Here is a 16619-nt window from a genome sequence, read left to right as displayed (position 1 = left end):
ATCTGAACTTACTTTCATGATTGTCTCAGGAATTTTGGCTTAGTTAGCATAGCACCATTTGATGCTTCCCAGATTTCAGATGGAAATATTACAAACAACCTCATCTTAGTATCCTTAATCTATTCCCCATGAGGCTTGTCTACTAAGGATCTTGGGTGCCTCCTTTGTCCAAAAGTTGTTCAAAAATACTAGGCAAAGCTCTGCTTTACCATGGCACTGGTGTTGGCACACCTTAAGAGTAGAATGGATGCTTTAGTAGCAAATATGTGAATCTTGTTGCTTTATATCTCCTCTTTACCAACAGAAGGTGAAGGGATCAATTTAAAGGATCAGATTCTTCAATATTCCACCAGAGAGACCAATCCCAAGAAACTAGAGCTGGAAAACAAATGAATTACATTATTTGTTTATTAACACTCCCAAAATCCAGTCCCAGAATGGGGCTCTACTATAAGGCAAAAGTAAATTAATGCATTTTGAATTCTGAACACAAATTACTAATTAAAATTTTGCACGGATTCTGTATTCTCTTAAACTGACATTCAAAGGAAAAAAGATAAGTATCAAAGCACATGAACCCTGGAAAAGAAATTTAACTGAGAACTATGGTGATTTAGGAAAGCATTGATATCCCTCAGCTGAACAGAGCATCTCCCTTTCTATGGATTTTGCCATCATGCACATGCTCTGAAGATGTAAAGCTGGGTTGTCTTTTGCTTCTGCGTCATTTTAAATACGGTTTGTGGTATCATTTCCTGCCATTCTTTTGTTTGTCGCGCTGCAATAGTGAACATAATAATACTGATTGAACAAGAAATGAGTGTAAAGTTTCTAGTTTTGTGAGTATACATTTATAAATGATCTAGCAGAATTAAACCTTCAGAAATCATCTCTTTATAGAGAAAATTCTAAAAATATTTCTATGGATATCTACTCTGAGAGAAAAATTAATGTGAAAAAAACCTCATTCTGTGCAAACTTGGCCCCTCCTGATGGTTTTTTTCACCCTTCCTATGTGGAATTTCCCTTGGAATGAAAACAGAAAAATGCAGTAGAGAAAATTATGTAGCTCTGAACCTTGGTGTAATTTACATTAGCACTTACAATAGACAGAGTGAAACTGCTAGGAATGGACCTATTTGCTGTATTTTGTTTGGACATTCCTGTTGGAGAAACATTTTTTAAATGAGAATTTTATTCCCAGTGATGCTTATTTTCAATTATTTTAAAACAATGCATTAAAAAGCTTTGTAATTGAGAAAATACTAACTTGACTGAATATTCACTTTTGATTACTGACCACTGCTGAGAAGCCAAGTTTTCTCCATTTGCCGTAAGTAGATGAAAACATGACACCTGGGACTTCGGCTATTTGACCCAACAAATAACTCGTATTCATTCCAAGATAAAATGTTCCCTTTAGTCCTCATCTAATTACTAAATAGATTCAGTAGCCTAAAATCTTCAATCAAAACCTAACCCTGAGCCTTCATATAATTTTTTCTTCAGTTCATATCCTGCCCAAACAGGACCTATTTGTTAGCAAGAGATCTCTGGTTTAATTTGTTATACTAACGTCAATAAAAGTAGGGTATAGACCCCGTCCTACTCTAATTGAATGTCTGCCGTTCCCCAAGTGCATTTGTGGTTGCCTGTTAATATTTATAAGCAGCATATCAGTACTTTGGTTACCACTGCATCTGCAGCTGTATCAGCTATACAGTGTCTTGCCACAGATGAGAAAAATTACTGTCCTTCAGCATTTCTTTTCATTTAATTAGAGATTTTGTGGGAACTTCTGTTGATTTAAGACGTGAATTTAGGACATCAATATATGATAACCAACTTAAGCATGTTCATGATCTTATGAATTTCTCCTATAGTATAGACAGAATGAGTTGTCTCAAGTTTGTAAATTTACTTGTCCATTCTTCGTGGGTAGTTGTAATACAAGTTGTATGGACAATTAACACCTGAGATATCTTGAAATTTAGTAGAAGAGGTTTGGATAATTCCCATGGTACTGTGGCGTACATGTCACCACTGTAGCAAAAAATGCACCACCATTTCTCTTGATTAGCAAAAACTATTATGCATAATATAGCTGCTATCCCGTTTTCCATTCTTTTCTATATTATGGGAAAATGCTGTCTATGTGAGACTACCACACAAGTACAGTTCTATTTTTTTCCTCTCTCTTTGTTTCTTGCATAGGATCAAGAACCTTGTATTAAAATAAGGATAATAAAAATAGGGAGAAGTCCAACTGGAAGATTGTATTTTAATTCAACAATCCATAAGGAAAGTAAATCTCTTAGGAGAAAGAAGCCTTTAATTTTAAAGGTAAAATTCTAACAGAAGATTTAAAGTCAGAAATAATAGATTTTCATATTAAAGCTAAGCTGAGAAATGATTGAAAGCTAGGGTGCTTAAAGCTTAAAGCATTTTAGACCTCTCTGTGCCATCTATCTTCACCTCCACAAGTTTGTGATACATGAATATCTAAGATATCTTAACTATTATGTCTAAGCAAAAATAATGGGAAAAAACTGTCTAGAACCCCAGCTACCAAAATCCAGTGCTCTTCATCATCATGTATCAGTCTGGAGTACAGCATGGAAACAGTTTTAGTGAATCCTGCTGGGTGAACTTCGTACGGCCACTGAGCAAGGAAAGATAAGTATGATACTGTTCCTTGATCCATCAACAGCCTTTGACACCACCAGTCTCTCGGGTGCAGCTGATTCACTTACAGGACCTGGCTGAGCTGGATATACAGCTCTGGCTCTGCCTGTTACTCGTGGACAAATAATAAAGACCCTCCCTTGTGAGCTATGTAGTTTTCAACCCTCTATCTTTTGCAACATCTTTGTGGGATCCATCATCAAGAGCACACATGCACAGCTATCTGTCTGCTTTTGCAGAGGCAGTCAGTATTATTGCCCAGATGTTCCAGTGCCTGTGAGAAATAATTACATGGTTGAAAAGAAGTAGGATCCAGCTTTTTGTCGATAAGACAATGTGTGGTTGTCAGGGAAAGGCAATACTTCAAGAACTCAACTTTTGTTGAGGGATCTTCCCCATGGATTGTCAGCATGATGCACAGACCCAAGCTTCAGCTGGGAATGTCATCAGTCATAAGTACACACGGTGGCAATGTTGAGGAAGGTCTTCTTTTGGGGCTAGCAAGAGGTGTATGCTCATTTGCCTTGAGTGATGGACGAATTTCAGTGATCGGCTTGTAAGCTGTTTCCACCTTACAGCACTTTAGTTCATTTTGTCTTATGCTACCTATGAACAGCACATGGAAACTCAATTAATATGTTGTGATCTGTCTTGTAGAAAAAGGAGGCCAAAGTGGAAATGTCACACAAGTGTTACACATACATTTTTGACTTCTCTTTTGGGACTTCATTCTTCCAAACCAATCTGGCATTTGTAGCACTTGAAAGATAGTCCTGTGCTCACTGTGGTGAGGATTCTGCAGACGATAGACCTTAAAAGCATGTGTCTTGGAGATGGACATGGCTTTCTCTCCATAGAAAATCCTCATTGCCAAGGGCCATGCAAATCTGTCTTAGCCCGGCCTTACAGACCTAAAGAATGAAGTAAGATTTTTGGGATAGTTTTTCCATCACAGAAGTAGCAGCCAAAAAAATTTTACAATTGTCACAAGCAAGAAACGGCATGAACAAATCAAGCATTTCTTGAAAAAAAGAATGCTTTTCTTCAGACCTAAATATTAATTTGAAACTTGATTCTCTGAAGGTAATAATATGCTATAAAATCCAAGACGTGAATCATTAAAAACCACAATTAAAAATGATGCAGACCTCAAAAAGGAGAGATATAACAATAGTAATTTTGAATAATAGTTTTAAAATGACAAAAATCAATGAATACTAATATGTGTAGTAAAAAAACCTCAACTGAATTAGCTGACAAAAAGTGAACAAACGGCATCACGCCATAGCTGCAGAAAAGCTTTTGTATAAAGTAAACCAGCAAGAATACAAATGAGAAAGTGCTGGCACATGTTCTTTGTAAAGAATAAGATGAAGTACCCCAAACTGTGTCAATTATTAAAACTAAAGGCTCAAACTTTGACATATGATCTAGAAATCATAAATAACACTTTCAGAAAGCACTGTCAGACAGTCTAATCTCCTAAGTTGCTTTAAACAGGAGATAAAGTTTGTAAACAAAGGCACTATATTGAAACTTTCACCAGATCAAAGTGTAACCTTAGACTTAGTAAGAAATAATAAATGCTGTTGAAGTGTAACAGTGGGAAAAGATACATGCTTAGATGAGCTGCCAGTAAACATTCAGTGAGAAATCATAGATACAAAACTGAACTGTTGTTGGAAGTGTTTAACTGAACATTTGAATCAAAAAGGCAGTTATTACACAACTTGACAATCCCAATGAACTGCTTTTCCATTTATATGCATAACTGAATATTGGTCTTAGACGTTGGACTACATTTATTTACAAGTGCTGAAATACATTCCTGCATGTAAAGCATACATACAGGCACTCAAATATCTAGAAAGCCTCAAGTGAAGGTTTAAAGTGGAGTAGAGGCTTGCTGAGACACTTCTCCATCTTATCACAAATGATTTCCACATAGGTCAGTCTGGTTTATTTCCATTGTGCTTCACTGAGGGTGATTCAGGGTGTTTTGCGTTTGTATATTAAGCAAGAGTTTCAATAATACAGATTTGTCCATTCAACTGGCTGGGAAACTTTTCAGACTCATTAAAATTAAAATACTTGGTGACTGTTGTTAAAAAAAAAAAAAAAAAAAAAAAAAAGAAAATGAAATAAACAAAAAAAGAAACCCCTGCCCCAAACCCTCACACTCTTCACTTTAGAAAGACCTTCATAAAAATTGGATTAAAAATATTGTGTAATATCCTGACCAGGTCTGTTCATACTAGCAATTTAAACTCGCCCTTTTTAAAATGACACTAGGGAGCTAGACAAGGCTGTCCATTACCCTCTTTTCTTTTTGCAATTGTAATGGAACATTTAGCCTGATTTTTCAGCAACTAAGAATTGCTTCAAGGAATGAAAATTGGAAACTCCATAAATTTCAGTTTGTTGTATGCAGATGACATATTGATTTGCTGCTGTAATCTTGTTCATAATCTGCCTATAATCCTGCAAACAATGGATTGGTTTTACATTACCTCTGGCTTCTTTGCAGCTACAGTGATAAAACCTGTTTTCTTAAAATGAATGTGCAGTTTCAGAACCTACCTGACCAAAATATGATCCGATGAGACTAGATTAAGCTAGATATCTAGAGAAAATCATATGTGAATCTAGGAGCCACATATAACTAATAACCTCACTTCCCTGAGTAAAGTTTGAATTGCTCTATGTATGTCCTTAATTTTCTTTAAACTTCCTTTGGAACTATAAAACCAATGAGTATGATAAATCTTGTCCTTTTGTTTCTCTGTTTCAGGATCTTTCTCTCTTACTACTGTATTTTTTCCTTACTATTTTAACCTTTTCCCTTGCTCTGTACAAATGAAATATTTGAAGTCTGTTTCTTAAGTATTGTAATCACTCTTAGAAAAAGATGGGTCAACTTCAAAACACTTAAATATATTTTATGATAAAATTTTGGTTTATTATGCTTTGGATGGCTGTAGCTGCAGAACTGAGATACTAATGCTTTAGTAAGTGTTACACACAGAAAGAAATTATAATGACAAAACCCATCTGCTGAAATTACTGGTAGTTACCTGAGGACAAAAACCCTAACCGTGGAGATCACTGGAAAAAATTAATGCATTCTTCTTTATTTACTCCTTGAGAAACTTTCAGAGTAAATTCTCACATCTCTGTCTAATTATTTGAAAGAGCTTGAAAGACTGGAACAGATACCCAAAATTTGGTGATGCTCTTCAAAGTCCAAATATCACATATGTCAAGGTGTTCAGCAATTAGACCAGTCTAGTCCATTGTTTGGCTGTCAAACAAAATTAAACATGAAATTTTCAGCTGTATATCATACAAGCAGACTACATAATGTTACATTAGAGAGGGATTGTTGCACAGATATATTGGCAAAATATTTCTTTTCTAGTATTTAATTCTCAAATTAGATTGTTTTAGCAAAAACTGAGTTAAAAATGGAGATTTAATTTTTAGCATAGGTTTGCTCTGTTTGGAATAAGACTCAATAGTGACTCATTCCAAATATATATTGATTTTATTTAATATATTACACAGGTTATAATTAACTCTTCAAAGAATAGCTTCACTTCAGACAAATTTGTCATTTAGCTGTCATAAAATATACATACCATAAAACACTAGTGTGTGACGGAATATCCTAGATTAGCTATTTGAAAGGAGAGTGACAAAATGGAAAATTGACACAAATGGCTTCTGCTCCTAGGTTTTTAATTTAATATCAGCTGCACTACCTACCTGCTTTTTACTAATTGCATTCACACATGAAAATAGTACTACCTTCCTCTGAATATATCACACAGAAAGTGAACAAGTAAAGTTTTCTATCAGAGAAACTAAAATCATCAACACATAAAAAGATCTGGAAAACTATAATGTCTGTTTTCAGCTTTCACAATTTCCGTAATATAGGTGATTACTTCCAGACACAGGGCACTCCTTATTTCAGTTGTCTGTGCTTTATTCAATTTATCTGGTTGTGTAAATCTACTGAAGACTAGATTGTAGATTATAATAGGTAATAAGGATGTAAAATTAACCAAAGTCAGGATCAGGTAGTGCATATTCAACAGGATACTGAGGGCAGATAAAACCAGAATGATGATATTTTTTTTCAGTTAAACATTAATGTATATTCTCAACAGATAAGCAGGGGGACTATTCACACTGCATACAACTTTTTCTTGAAATAAAAAGTATGATCAAGCACAATTGGAGTACCATTAGTGTACTAGTGAAACCTTAATGCATCAATAAGCTATGGAAAATGGGGTGACTTCCTTTGGCAGTTATAGGGAGATACATACATTTTAATTGTATCTGTTCTAAAGAAAATCTGAGCCACATCTAAACTTTCTGCAGTTGGGCTTTTAATAAGCTTGAGGATGGCTGTTTTTTGCTAAATTCTTCAGTCATCTAGGGAGGTAAAGGTGATAGCAGCTGAACTATGAGTTGATCTTTATGAAATGGGTTGATATTATTTCCTCAGTACTTCATAGTCAAATGGGAATATAATTTGAGCCACCTCTCACCAGTAAAGGCTAAAGAATGGAAATATGCATTCTGATATTTTTGCCTTGTCTGTGTATCTCTTGCATAGATAGCAGCTTCAAGGTTGTTACTATATCCCTTCCACGAACAGATGTATTCTTACATCTGTACAAATGCAAAGAGAAAAAAAATTTTCTAGCTAAGTATTTTATATGTCAGGAATTAGGTGAAATTTTCAGATTAAAAGTGCAGGTTGACTAGTTATGATTAGCTTTTCTTCTTAGTAGGGGAAACCACAAACATGAATTCTGGTGAACTTATTACTTTGTGTTGCTAAATTTTATTGGTCATTGCTATTTTGAACAATCTGGAAGTACTGGGATTTTTTTCTTTCCCCCTTGCAAGAGGGAACAGTAGTTGATTTGAGATGTTAGATATACATAGTTTCTTTAGTAAATGCTGAGCCCATGTATACTGAGAGTGCTAGCAGATGTAAATTAACATTTTTTACCACTACGGAGGTTTAGATGTTTAATGTTAAATGGAGGTTTAGACCTGTTTAATGCAAAACCACTATTAAAACCAATAACAACTGTATAAGATCTCACCAAGTGTGATATCTAGGCCATGTCCAAGTAGATGATGCAATAGTTAAACAGACACTTGTGATTTATTATGTGTACAAAACTTAGGGAGAACTCTCAGCAAAATGTTCATTGGTTAGTCACGTTACCTCAATCTGTTTTGTTCATTATGTCTGTTCCCGCCTCGATGGGTTAAATTAACTTGCTATATTATCATGACCATGCTGTTGTTTGGAATTAAGTTCCATGAGCTCTTTTCAACAGTTGAAATAATTTCACAGGCTCCATTATCAAAATTTTCCTCTGCAAGAGTAGTGTTTTATGTGTCTCCTGAGTGTCCTATAAACTCCCAGTATTAACAGTGTGTTAGTGGTGATATTGATGCGTGATAGCATGGATACTGCATATGCTGTTACAATGCTTTAAGACTGCAAACCATTTTTAGTGGTGTTCTTTGCAAGGCTAAGTCCTGATAGCATAATATACCACTGCTAATTATATTGATCTAATTAATCTAATTAAATTGCAGCTAGATATGTTGTACATGTCATTTGTCTGTATTAACATTATGTAAACCTATTCTGCTTGTCTGTGCATTTTATGTACAATACCGTTTAGCATTTGACCAGGAAAGTGAATGTATACCTCCTGCATCTCATACTGGTGAGAAAGAGATGTGGTCATAGGGTGGTTTATGTGATGCGGAAAGCCTGACTCTTTTCTGAATCTAGTTTTGTTTGAAGAGACAAAGGATTTTCTGTTCCTGGAGCTTAGAAAATGTCTTCTCTGCTTCCTCATTTGTTTCTATCACCTTTGACAAAAACACGCCTTCATTTTTCAGAATTTCTATGCACATCACTTTCGACATGTAACTAACAGACCAAAGGGTCCAGAGTCACTTTTGCTGGAGCAAGTGAAACATAACTGCAGTGCTTCAGTATTTCTCTCTTATGTGGAAGAGAATGAGTAAAGGGAAAATTCACTTCTAAGGGAGCAGGTAGCTCCTTTCTGCTGCACCCCACAGCTGTTAGTTCTGCCTTCCACCAGCTGCTCCAGAGGAGATACCTTAGCAGAGGCCAGCAGTTGATTAAACAGCAAATCTTTGACTTTGTTGGCCATGGCCTCTTCTTGTGTAGCAAAGGCTCTTTTCATAGTTGTACATATTCATTTCGGGTCTAGCAATGAAGGGTAATGTAAGCAGATGGTATCTCTACCCTCCTCCTAACACAGGACACACACTTGAATGTCATCCAAACTCACCCTTCTCCTGGGTTTTCTTTTATCATCAATTAAATCAAAGCAAATATTCCTTCGGCATAAGCTGCCATTACAGACTTTGCACAGTTTCTGCTTCTTGTTTTTAATTCAGAGACACTCCGTCATTTTCTGTGATCCCTCTCTGGCATTAGGAGGACTCATTTGGTTCAGCTGATATTCTGAGATCGCTGTGTCACTCTGCAGAGTCATGGCAGACTGCACCATGTTAGAGGAAGAATGTGACTATTTTCTTCCACATCAGCTTCCTGCAGCAATTAGTGCTGTCCCAGCTTAGTCAGCCAAATCAGCTGGATGCTAAAAATATGCAACACTGGGCAAGTTAGGAGCCCAAAGCATAGTTGAACATTGTGTTCAACTGTCTTGACAATAGATTTATTTTCGTTAAGATTAGAATAAGTAAGATAGAGATATTTTATCTATCCTTAATTATTATGTAGGATTTTTAAAAAAATCTTCAGTGGATATTTTAGGCCAGGTTTTGCTGCTGCTTATGTGGAGAAGTGAACGATCCTTCTTTCTGCAGCTGACCACTGTCTTGTTGCTGATGAAATTGCTCTCACATTTCTAATGTCTGGAAAGTGGAGTAACACAGGAAAAGAGAATAAGAAAGATGTTTTTAAAATCTCTTTTTTTTTTTTGTGCAGTGTAAGAGGAGGTGGCTTCTTCAGCTTACTCTTGCTAATGGCATTATCTAAAGTACAAAATTTTAGAACAACTTTTAATTCTGGCTAATATAGCTGGCTAGCTATGGTTATAGTTTTCCAGCTGAAAGAGTTTCCAATTTCCAAAGAAATTAATTCAGAAATACACCTGGGCTTTCAATAGTAATCTAGCAAGATTCTAGAAAGATGCCTTGTTTACTGTGATTGGACAATAAAGAGGTAGTATGAGCTCTCCTTTTCCTTTTGTGTTATCTCCATTTCACTAGTTGGCATAGGCCAGGACTTCACAAATCAGAAAATTTAAAATTGGAGGTCTCCCACAGGTGCCTTTTCCCCTCTGCTCTAAGGTCTTTTAGACCATCTAGAAACCATATGAACAGCAAAGGCAGCAGCCATAATCCTACTTTTATCTGTATGTAGTGTGCACATATTGAATATGTGATGAGGGACCGGAGTTTGCAGTTTAAGGCTTTTGCTCAGGCTGACACATGGTAGGGAGATCAAAAATAGTGTAAAAGAGGAAGACATGAAAGATGAAGAGCTCTGCAGATGACATGTTGAAGTCAATAGAAATACCCTCAATAGTGTCAGTAGACTGGGAGTTAGGTCATCTCAGAGAGATGCCTGGCATTAATTTTTCTGAGAGAGTGAAATCCTGGGGGTCTGCAAAAGAGAAAAACAACAACAAGCCTGAAGGGACATTGGAGCAGAGCCAGCAGAAGCTGCTGTCATCTCTATCCTGCTGTCCTTTCTTGAACTTGGCACAATCAGCTGATCTACATGAATGTGATGTTTTTATGGCACTGGTTATAATTGGTACTGATAGCAGCATGACTGAATGAGACAGCACATTGTATGAAAACAGGTTGAAAGGAGGATGAGATTCAGTTATAAGATCTTAAACCTCATTTAATCAGAGCATTTTTTTGGCTAATCAGAATATTTTCTGTGAATCTCGGAAATTGCAGACTCTGATCACAAACCAGAGAATATGAGAGGGTCTCATTCATAAGTGCTTTATCTTCTCAGGAACAAGTCGATAAGCCTTTATTGTTTAATTTTTCTTTCTTGGGAACTGGGCAGCTGACATTTTTTCAAAGTCCCTTAATTTGTAGGGGACTTTGTGGGAGTCACAAAACCCCATTAACCGTATTTTTCATCTGGCTTTAGGAGGAATATATTTTAAAATGGTAAAAGAAAGACTTTGAACAGCTTCTGATAATTCACAGTTTAAGCATGGCTATAAAAAGAAAATGAAAAGGCAATTAAAAATGGAATATTTCTTTCTTCCATCTCCCCCCACCCCCAACTGTAATTTGTCACTATTTCTTGTAGGCAGGCAGAAAGATGAGGCTACAGAAGACCATTTAGCACTGCAAAGCTGGCTGCTATAAAGCACCATAACTTGGCATTAGAGTGGGGGACTAATTTTTTTAAATCCTCCTGAAAAAGTTCTGAACAGTTTGAGTTTTTTTATTTTTTCTTGAAAATCAGGAAAGAAATGAAAAGAAATTTGGTAATATCTCAGCAACACTAGCTAGTGTCAGTAAGGGTAATAAGAAGCCATGTTTCTTCAGATTTGGTTCTTGACTATCAGTACCCAAAAATACCCTTGTGACTTGTGAAAAACCCACATAAACGCATAAACCAGAAAGTCAACAGAAACAGGCTTTAAACACTTGCATTGTCCATATTTGTGTGTGCAAACTGATATTTATGTTTCTACAAGCTCAGTAGTAAATAGATGTCAGGAGTTTCTCTGGTCACTGGTCTGCAGAAGGCAGGGTTGTCCAGGTGGGTTTCTGTGCTTACTCCTGAGCCTCTAGAGATAGAACCACTTCTCCCAGGTAGAATATTCTTTGTGCTGATCATACCTCTCTTTGCAGAAATTACAGCTGTGCTAAAGGTGGAGGGGTAGAAGGGCTGTGCTGTGCCCGGCTGAAGGAGGACCTACATCTATAGCCCCTGCCTGGGCAGAATGGCAGCCACCAGGTCAGGACAGCCAGAAGGCCCCAGGTTTCCTTGACTGGATTTTCCAGCAGTACTGTGAGATTTGTGTGGATATTTTGAGTGAAATAAATGTTTGCATGCTGTCAAGCCAACATAGAATAGTATCATTATTTTAAAGGGTGCTGAAAGCCATTGACACTCTCTCTTGTGTGAATATTTGTAAAGTTGTACTTATTTATCATGTGCTTATGAAACAACTACCACTATATCACCCAAGCTCAAGTTTTGAGAAAAGTTCAGAAGTCCATATTTCACATGGGCCATATGTTAAGCTGAAGGCATATAATTTACAAACCTTTTAAGCGATTGTGTTACCAACAATTCACATTTCTGCTCTCAAGATAAAGTCCCAGCCCATTCCATCTGATCAGCATCTTGTTCTTCAAGCAGGTGTCATGGTTTCTGAATTTCATCCAGACGGCAGCTGATGTGGAAACAGAGACTGAGTGAATAAAATCAAATGCTGTGAGAAGAGCCAGCGAGCCTTTGCTCCTCGTGTTACTGCTAGTGACAATAGCCATTGTTTGTGATCTGTGAATTTATTAGATCTAAATGATTAGGATTATTTCATCAAATTGTAACATTCAGAGAAAGTCACTGAAAATACCCCCCTAAATATATTGCATAGATCATCAGTATTTGCAGTTCATATCTTCTGGTAGTATGTATATATCCATATATCCTTTCATGTCCATGGCCAGTTCAGCATTCTTCCAGATATACCTTCCAGTTGTTGAAAACCAACTGCAAAGCCGGTAGACACAATAGAGTGTGCAATGAAAGTTCCAATATTTGTGTGTTTAAAAAACTATTGGCCTGGTGAGCTGTCTTAGGGAGCCTGTAACTGCTAATTGGACCTGTGAGGGTCAGCAATTACCTCTGAGCAATTCGGGCCCCCTGACAGAGATGCCCTTATCCCTAAGTCAGCTACGCAGTAGCCAGGCAGGAGCCCTAGGAGCACAGGGCAGAGGGGAGTGTGCTCTCCCTGGGGATATCTGTAGTCCTTTCCTATCCACCTCTGTGTGGGACAGGACTCTGCCAACTGATGCCCAGTGCTGTCTCTTAAGTAATTATGAAGTCAAGCCATATGCAACTCCATATTTCTAGTGTTAGATTTGATCTTCCCATCAGTTGTTTGGGGCTTCTGTGTCTAAATGCTGCACATGCTGCATCACCCAGAGCTGAATAGTCTAGGAAGGGAGTCAGCAGGAGTCACTTTGCTCTCTCAATCTCCAATTCTACCACCTTGGGGTTTACCTCCAGAAAAAGCCATATCTTTTGGTTGCCTCTCAAGGAGGCTCTTATTATGACACCAGAGCAGAGCCATTCACAATTTGTAGAATAACCTGCTGCCATGTCAGATTAGGTTACATGCCATCAAATTATTTAAATTTTCACAGTTGCATTTGTTCTACAGACATGTGCACTCTCTCTCTCGAGACTAGAAATTCTGCACTTTTGCAAGTTCTTTCAGGTAATTTATTTTTAAATTTTTTTTAGTGGCAAAATCAGTTCTCAGAGCTCTTCTTAAGACAACAAAAAAGAGGTGATGTTTTGCATACATTTTATGGTTTTTCTGTCCAATGACTCTAGTGTCAAAATTGCTACAACCTTCTAAGAGAAATGCTAAATCATAATGTGGTAAGAAAGGCACCCTCGACAGGTCTGCGAATGACAGGTCTATAATTTCAGCATTATTTGAATACAATGTAGAAGTGCCTTATATGTTTAAGCAGCTTCATTTTACATCTGCTTTTTAGAACAGTTGATTCATACTTGTCTGCAAAGGCTTTCAATAGTTCTTCTTTTCTTTCTTAGTGTCTTTGTCTACCCTTTTCTTTTTTGCTTTATTTTTCTTTTTTATTCCCTTGAATTTTTTTTTCCATAATATTTATTTTATTAGTGATAAGATGAGAGGGTCAGGCTGAGCATGTGTTAGACTGAGATGCAGTGTAATGAGTCGACTTTACCTCTGTGCTCATTACAGCCATAGAGCAGAATGACTGGAATTACATGTGGATCTTTTGCTGCTTACTTTCATGCATATGTTAACATGCATTGCTTTATTTGTGGCTCCAAAATTGCCGTTATTATTTCCGAGAACTGAGGTTTACTTGATATCTATTTTAATATTACTAAATTGTTTTTACCATTGTTGCTGAAGTCTGTATGGATTGGTTGGAGCCCTTAAAAAAACTTCCACTGATTCCTGATGAGAATTTCTCATCAGGACATGGGAACTTCAAATCCCAATAAACCAAAAAACTTATAGTGGTGGTGTCCTTTTTTTTATTATTATTATTTCTTTTCTGTGGTGTTTCTGCACCATTGAACTGACAACTGCTTTAAAAAGAGTTCATAAATGCTGGGCTAACATGGCTCTTCTCCCATCACACGGCTGCACACTGGTGGCTCTCTTGCAGCTGCCTGTGGTGTATCCTGTGATGGGGAAACCATGAACTGTCGTGCACTCACATCGCCAACCAAGCTGTGCCCTCTACCTTTGGAGTAACCCCTCAGAAGAAGGCAAGCTGTGCCTGTCAGTAGAATGATGACACCACTGGAAGTGAAGTCTTTTTGTTTCATTCGAAAAGACCCAGTGACAGTTCTTCGAATGAAAAGTTTTCGGAGGATCCAAAAAGTTCTCAAATCAATCTTCTTAAAAATTTAGTTTTCATTTCAAAGCTTCCTTTTTTGATATTTTTCACTGTAACTGTCCAGACTGTATAATTTCTCTCCTTTGAGCTGTTCTGCCTGTATTGGTGCCTTATTTTCACAATCTTGGCAGGAATTAGTACAATGCTTGAAATTTTGGTTGCATCTTTGTATCACCTTTCTTCTCCCTGTAGTGTTTGCTGTTATGGAGGGCACCATAGCACTGGGAAATCCTCCTGGGAAGAATGCACATGCACTTATGAATGTATCACAAAGTGTGAAATTCTTTGTGAAATTGAGTAAGTCAGTGTGCAGACCAGATACTGCAGAATGGGCAGTGTCAAAGCTTTGAGATCAGCCTAAGTAGTGACTGCTGGCTTTGTGTGAAACAAAGAGCTCTTTGGATAGCATCATAGCATGTAAGGCTTACAGTTGGGTAGACGGAAGGGAATAGGTAATAACCATAAAACAGTATTATGAAAATATAAACCATAATTAGTGATAATGTGTTACTCAATTAAATACATTAAAATATGGATGCAGAGTTTTGACGCATCAATGCTTTTGTCCAAGAGCATATGTGTGTTTATATACTGATCTAACATTGATGTGTAGCTGACACATTAAATATGCATCAAAGGATGAATACTCTGCCCTAATGTTAAATAAGTTTCTCTAGTGCTGTCTAGTTGTACAGATACATGGAAGAAGATAGTCCCTGCCCCCCAAATTTCCCATCTTAAAAGTAAAGCATAGATAGCTTAACTGTAGATGTTCTTCAGGTAGCTCAAGGTTGTAAGTGGAGTGGGCCAGGGTAAGTCATACCCATGGGTGCTCTGCTCTTCCTGCTGAAGGACCTGATTTCCAGTGGGATGTCTCTGCCGCTTATTAATCTAGGAAACAGAGTCTTGCAATTAAAATTCAGATTCCTTGTTCTGATTTCAGCAGCTTGGGTGGTTTTGTGGAAGGAATGCTCCTCTTCCTTTTTCTACTGTCTTCTGCAACAGAAATTCTGTTGCTCTCCTTTCCAGTGAAGGAAGAAACCTAGTTTCCTGACCTCCAAACTTCAGATGTGTTATTAAATAATTAGAGTCCTCTTAGTAGTTAGATGATTGCAAGGGGATCAGATTATGGTTAGTACCAGGAAGAGGGAAGTACTGAAACATCTCTAAGTTACATGTTTACCCTAATAAGTGCCAATACCATCACATTCCCTACTGATGTTGGGGGCCTGTTGTGGCCAGTGTGCACCACTAGCATATCAGTGTGGAAGTCCAGCCTTGGTGACCCTGTATTGTTGACATTCCTATCACACACTCAGGAAAGGGTCTTAACAAAAAATAACTTAATTTTCATGGCTTTCTCTCATGTGCTGTGTTATTCCTATTGCTTGGGGAAAAAAAAAATCATGTGTGCCAGTAAGAATTTGCCATTTTTAATTTAAAGGTTTGTTTAGTTCAGGAACAAAACAAGCTTTGCCTAACTCTTGGATCCACCAAACTTCTGGTATTTTATTTATTTATTCTGAGATAAGCTTTACCCCAACAGCAGAAGTATTGATCCCTGTAGTCCCTGAAACTGTGCCTTCTGAATTCAGACTGAGGACAGCCATGTTCCATGCTGCTACTCTTGCCTAAAAAATGGACCAGCCATGATGGTTTCCTTTCATACTATTTTTCCCTTTGTTTCCTTCCCTCATCACCAGCATCTCCTGCCTTAAACATTGCAGTTGATATTTTCTCTGCCTGGACTCAGGGCTACAGTAATATTAAAAAAGAAAAGTCTAAGTAAAATGAACTGTTCCTTATTAAGGTAGAGTATATGGGGAGAGAAAAAATTATGCCTTTTCCTTGGAATTTTATCATAAGCACACATAAGTTAAAATGGCAGTGTCCATAAATGTCAGAGAGAATTTTATTGACAGAAAGAGTTAAACATAAAGATATTCAGGTACAATTGTCCTGCAGTGTCTGAGCCCAGGATTATTTTAAACACATGGGTTGTCAGCCATATCTATAGGATCATGAACTAGTCTCTCCATGACTTAATTTAAACTTTGAATAGATGGGATGCACTCCATGTAAAGAGAGCTTCTAGATGTCTTCCTTTTTGAACACTTGGTATTTAAATCAGATGCTTTTGAAATCAAAAGAAAGATTTCCATCAAGTTAAATGGGTTCAAAAGTGGGTCTTAACGTGAGACTACATTTTTCATTAAGGACATTTC

General features: G+C 37.1%; 1 long non-coding RNA gene across 1 annotated transcript; it reads right to left on the bottom strand.

The window, feature by feature from the left end:
- Positions 1-9171: 9171 nt before the first annotated feature.
- On the bottom strand, positions 9172-12166 carry LOC135417878 (uncharacterized). The gene is made up of 3 exons (XR_010432260.1): positions 12033-12166; positions 10304-10390; positions 9172-9636 (listed from the first exon to the last, which is right to left on the bottom strand). It is a non-coding gene; the product is annotated as an uncharacterized LOC135417878 (long non-coding RNA).
- Between the last annotated feature and the right edge of the window lie 4453 nt (positions 12167-16619).

The sequence above is a fragment of the Pseudopipra pipra genome, chromosome 1 (assembly GCF_036250125.1).
Source record: "Pseudopipra pipra isolate bDixPip1 chromosome 1, bDixPip1.hap1, whole genome shotgun sequence".
Taxonomy (NCBI): domain Eukaryota; kingdom Metazoa; phylum Chordata; class Aves; order Passeriformes; family Pipridae; genus Pseudopipra; species Pseudopipra pipra.
The sequence above is the reverse complement of the archived record's forward strand: the minus strand, read 5'-3'. Positions and strand labels throughout refer to the sequence as shown.